Source organism: Cyprinodon variegatus, unplaced genomic scaffold (assembly GCF_000732505.1).
Source record: "Cyprinodon variegatus isolate N-32 unplaced genomic scaffold, C_variegatus-1.0 Scaffold1794, whole genome shotgun sequence".
NCBI classification, from domain to species: Eukaryota; Metazoa; Chordata; class Actinopteri; order Cyprinodontiformes; family Cyprinodontidae; genus Cyprinodon; species Cyprinodon variegatus.
The window spans coordinates 59,895-65,607 of NW_015152247.1; the positions used below are offsets into that span (position 1 = coordinate 59,895).

Sequence of the window (5,713 nt, forward strand, 5' to 3'; positions counted from 1 at the left end):
AACGGATCTTATCTGATGTGCCTGTGCACTTTATCTGTTTCACTGCTGGTGAATGAGAAACGAACGTCCTCTCTAGTCCTTGTATGTCTGGTGAATCTGAAGAATTGACATTAAAGCTAACTTTGACTTTGAAATGTTATAGGCCTACTGCATATTGAGAAAATTTAGATTGGTATTGCGCAACAATCGGGAAATGGGGACCCCTCAAATATTGACAGGTATTTCGCACACTGGTCTGGAGTTACATAAATGGCCAGAAAAAAAATCTTATTAAATTATTGTGTCAGCCTTTAGAGGAAGTGTTTGTTCTGCAATAATTTCCCTTCACTGTCCATAAGAATATTTACAGTTTCTACATGAAAAATATGCTGTTTTTTATTCAACACTAAACAATGAGCAGTTGTAGATGTTATGGTTAAAAACAAGATTAACATTCTAGTTCCTATTGTTTCATGTTTTCACTGATGACATTATTGCTAGCTATTTTACTGTTCTGTTAGGTCAGGCGCTCCAAAAGTTGGGGTTAGGTCCCCTCCGGAAGGGCTAAAGTAGTACAACGATTATGGTGTGATCCCTGAGATCAAATATATACTAGATATATAGATATGAATGCATAATAAAATAGATAAATTTGCCATGGTTACTAAATGAGGAAGATGGTGGGGGGAAGGGGGGCCTAGAGGATGCAGTGTTTCAAATAATAATATAAAAATAATTAGAAATAATAAAAAAATTATAATAATGTTCTTTTAATAATAACAGCTATCATTATAACCGATTGTTAATTTTTGTATGAATTTCTTTCACAATTTTTTTTTATTGATGAGGGCAGAACATCCGGCTGTCACTTTCAAATGTGGGCGTGATTTCGAGTTTGATGAAAGGTGTCTTATATGTTTTTTTTAATATCATTAAAAAACAAATATGTAAAAACAATTATATAATCCTTTACTGTTTATATGTTCAAATAAATATATCATTAAGTAATTATATGTTTTTTTTAGAGAATCAAAGGTTTTTTGCATTGTTATTTTTAGGGTCACAGACAAAGAAATAAAAAATTGGGAGCCCCTGTGATAATGTGTAGCCCTACACACTTAGAGAAGTATCGGAAGGAAAGCAATGGGTGTAAACATAACTTTAAAAAAGTTTCATCCTAGCACAATGGTCCTTGGAAAGCTGTTCATCTCTCCATCTTTAAACGCTCACACTCATGCCTAAGACTTAATTTCAATATCATTATTTTTCAGCTCCAGCTTTGTTAAAAAGGCAAAGTAAATTTTCTTACCGTTTTAGTTTGCTAGATAGGAGACTGCTCCAGGACGCTGCTGCTGAACATGACTGTCTTCGTCTGAATAGCTCCTTTATTGGTATCTGCTGTGGCATCACCCATTAGCCCTCTGCACGCACTCCTGTTTAAATCTAAATTTCTGCACTTCCATTTATATAATCGTGTTTCATACACATAAAAATCACATTGCTCTCACTCTCACCCCTTTATTAACCAATAAGCACAGGGCACACAAAATTGACCGTAAAAAGCTGTGTTAAATGACTTAATACCACTAACAACGCTAAATAATTTAAAGTTATTGTGGCAGATTTTTTAAATAACCTGCTCTCTCCACTTAAAAAGAAAATGCACATAAAAGACCATGCAAGAGCTCTTTCTGCTTGTGCATGTCCTGTTTAAAATGTGTTGTTCTCATAGCTCATACAAGCAAACTGTGCCACATATAGCAGGGACTATATAATGGAATTTATAGCAATCTCAGTTAACTGACCATTTGGACAGATGATCACTGCTTTTTGCTCCTCCTTTACCACACAGTGGCTGCGTCATCTTTGCTATTAGTTGCAGCTGCCGAGTAGTGACGACCCATAGCGACAGCAGGCTGCTGTGACAGCAAATCCCAGAATGCTTTGCAAGGAGAGCTCTCCGCGCAAAGCTTCTGAGGCATTTCTTTTCTTTTTCTCTTACGTACCGTGGTCAGAAAGGTGAGCTTCAAAGATTGTCTGAAACCTTAGCTCATCACATATAGGCAGCTGAAAGTGCGCATGCACAGAAAAGATAGCCAATGGGACATGCACGTAGGATGGCCTTAATTAAACATATCACCAGAATGAATGACAATTAGGAGGACCACTTATTTAGATGATCCAGCTGCAAAAAAAAAAGATCGTCCTGTATACCTTTATCTCTTCAAGGCATTATTCTGTTCTACCATCCTGACAGCTGACATTTGACCTTTAAAGGGGAATTTATGACAGGATGCACGGAGACCAGACAGGATGTAGGGAGATGTCAGAACATAAAATGGTTGGAGAGAGGGAGCTTTTCTGTGTTTTAGTGTGGTTGTATTTTCTGCTCTTCATAAGTTTGAGCTCAATAAATCAATTAACTAACTAGCAGAATCTTCTTTGTAAAACATATGTAATGGTGTTTAAAAACGTTTTTCTCCACATCTAAGCGGATCATATTGTTAGATCCACTAGGCTGTTTTCTGCAGTTTGTATTTTTTTTCTCTCTCTCTTTGCAGGACCAGTTGATCAGAGGCCTGTACCAAGAAGCAAGCACCATGTAGCGGGATTACTTCCAGTCTATCCAATTTATTTAATCTACAGTAATGCTGGTTATCAACTCGCTAAATCAAACCAGATTTGACTAATCATGGATCTGTGAACCAGCACTTACCGTACAAAGGGGCGGCTTCAAAGTAGCAGACCAATCATATTCCTGAGCGCAGAAGAAATTTCTACTGAGAGGAACATCTTACAAAAATACGAAGCATTAAACAAGGTTTTCAAAAAAATAAATAAATCAAACATGGTGGCAGCATTACAAAGACACTAAATGATGCAGCAAAGGTTTGCAGGCTGCGTAAATGCATAAGTTACACATAATTTAACAGCCATACATTCCAATCATTGTAATGCATATTAATCATGTCTCATTCTCCAGATGTTACCCCTCAGCATACCCCTGCCACATCCTCACATGTTGCATTACATCAGACATCCCTGGCTTCAGCCATATCAACATAATGCAGAGTTCTTAGATCAAGGCCATTCTAAATGCCCCGTCAGAGATAGCTCGTTGTTAAGAGCCATTCATTCTGTCTGGGTCCCTGAGGCTGAGCAAACACAATGGCAGCCCACTGCTGCCCAAGGGGATGGGTTAAATGCTAAGAATGAATTTTCCAATTTTGTGACAATAAAGGGATTTACATTTTACATAGCTTTGTTGTGAATGATCAGGAGTTCAAAGGATTTATCACTGAATTTAGAGAAAATACATAATTTATGTGTATTCAAGAATCATGGCTTAAACCAAATATTTATTTTGTGATTAAAGTGTATGAGAGCATAAAAAAAATTACAGAGTTGTCAATGTCAATTTGATGTCAATTCAATATTGTAAATGTTTATAATCCATGCAAAAAAGTTTCCATGGATTTGTTAGTGCTGGGATAGAATGTGTTTTATGGAGGGAAAAGGAGGCCCAATGAACTTCTCTGCAGTTCTCACTACTTCCCTCACCTTCTTCCAGTCTGCGGCGTTGCAGCACCCGCACCATACTGTGAGACAGCTGGTCAGAACGCTCTACTTGAAGGCTGCCCCTTTATACCTGCTCGTTTACAGAGATCAGTCAAAGCTGGTTTGAGTTACAGAGTTGGGAGCAGGGGGTATTGAAGTCATAGAAGTAATAGAGTAATTAAGCCACAAAATAATAAAGCCATAAATCATTCATAAAAAGCCATAGATCATTCATTTTAACATATGGTGTCCCCATTTGTCACGTCATTTTTTTTTTCAATAGAATCTAGTAGCCAAAAGGAAGTGTTTTACCTCATTTAAACAGTCTTCTCTTGTCATACACAACCCGAAATGTTTTCATGAATTATGCATTCTTCAAGTGAAACCCGCTTTTATCACATCTAATGGTTTGCTGATGAATCCCTATAGAAGTAGTCTCCTGACCTTGGAGAAAAGCATCAACCAACCTCTTCATGCTCTCAAAATTGACATTTTCAGAAGCCTGCATGTTTCGTGTTATGCCTTTTGCTTTCAAAACCACTTTTTTCTGACGGGTCTGATACGCATAACTCTTTGGACCTGTGGACACAAAATGTTCTATGCTATCCCCGTTTAACTCATCGCTTAATTGCCCGTTTAACTCATCGCTTAATTGCCNATGAAGTTAAGACAGAGAGCTCTGTCAGTGTGCATCCTCATTTACAAACATGTGTGCTGTGATGATGTGACAGAGTTTGACCCTGGAGATGTATAAAAAGCTTCTTTAATGTGCCCCATGGTAATCACTGCCATTCTATCTGTGCAGCCTATGTAGTGTCAGTAAGATTAACATTCTGTTAAATCTGCGATCATGTATTATAGTTATGAATTATATATAAATTGGAAAGTCATCTTAAAAAAAGTGTTTGTTCCGAGTCTACTCTCAGGAAAGAATCGTAGAGAGAAAGCTTGAAGTTGTAAACACTTAGCTTACTTTTTACTCGACAAATATTTTTTTTCCTTTAATTATTTGAAGATTTCCAGTTTCTTTTTTAATCCCCTAATTCATTCGATGGTAATGTACATCAATTGTTTCAGTAACTCTTACAAGGAAATACCACTTTCACTTTGTTAGTTTATGCAAACCGAGCATTTTTCTAAATAATAGCATCATTAGTCAAATTCTCTATATAACAGTGATTCACATCTTTGCACCCTTGTTACATCGTTTAACGCCCATCTGTTTTGCATTTGGTTTTGCTGTATTTTATGGCAGTGTCACAGCACCACCAAAGGGCCTGGCATACATACTACAGTGCTTTTGGCGGTGCTGATTGCATGAATGAACATTTTGCCAAATAGTTATGAAGAGATAGTGTTCTTCTAGGAGTATATTTTTGCTTCATGTTTAGGTTACTTTTTTGAAGGTGTGTGCAGATTTTTCCAATAGCATGAAAGTATGTACAGTTAAAATCCCAAATCCTAAATGATAAACCAATTTTCCTACCTGATGGATATGACAGAAATGATACCCAGAACATAATACTCAGAAGCCCAGTGAGTAATTAAAATTACTTATTTAGCGTAATTTACTGTATGAAAAATGTCGTAAATCATTGATCAGATCCTGAAAAGCAAAAATTCCCCAGCCAATCCTCCTTTATTGGATTTTTATATGTTTGTGTTAATTTTGCTTCAAAATCTATTTAATTTTTAACTCACAATTTATTTTGTATAATTCAAGGCAAAAAACTTAAATTGACTTTTTGTACTTAAATACAAATGTAGAACCTGTACTTTTTACTTTTGATTAAAGGGGCTATAACATAACTAATGTGGAAAAAGTGAAAAGCTTTGAAAATTTTTCAGATGCATTAATACCAAATAAGTCAATAAAGATACCTAATCTTTTTTCTTATTTCTCCAACAATGTTGTAAATCTACAAAGAAAGAGAAAAATGTAAAGAAGCTGTTTTTGTAAATCTCACTTTCAAAGTGTATGCATCTTATGAGTGACTGTTTAAAAACCTAACATAGATTTCCTGACTTCTGTTGCAAACAAAAACTGCCAACTTCAGCTTTATCTGCCCGGTTGTTTTATTGTAAGAGTGAGGTTCTAGTGAACAAATCAGCTGTTTCTGTGGCCAAACAACTCTTATCTTTGCCTCATCTGCTTAGAACATGTTATTCCAAACAA

At 36.2% G+C, this 5,713-nt stretch overlaps 1 protein-coding gene across 1 annotated transcript in view; it reads right to left on the reverse strand.

Moving 5' to 3' along the window:
* Positions 1–1,323, reverse strand: part of LOC107104562 (solute carrier family 41 member 2-like) — a 22,572-nt gene extending 21,249 nt beyond the window's left edge. The window contains exon 1 of the mRNA XM_015404580.1: positions 1,289–1,323. The gene's annotated coding sequence lies outside the window, so the exon portion shown is untranslated. The remainder of the gene's footprint in view (positions 1–1,288) is intronic.
* Positions 1,324–5,713: the final 4,390 nt, after the last annotated feature.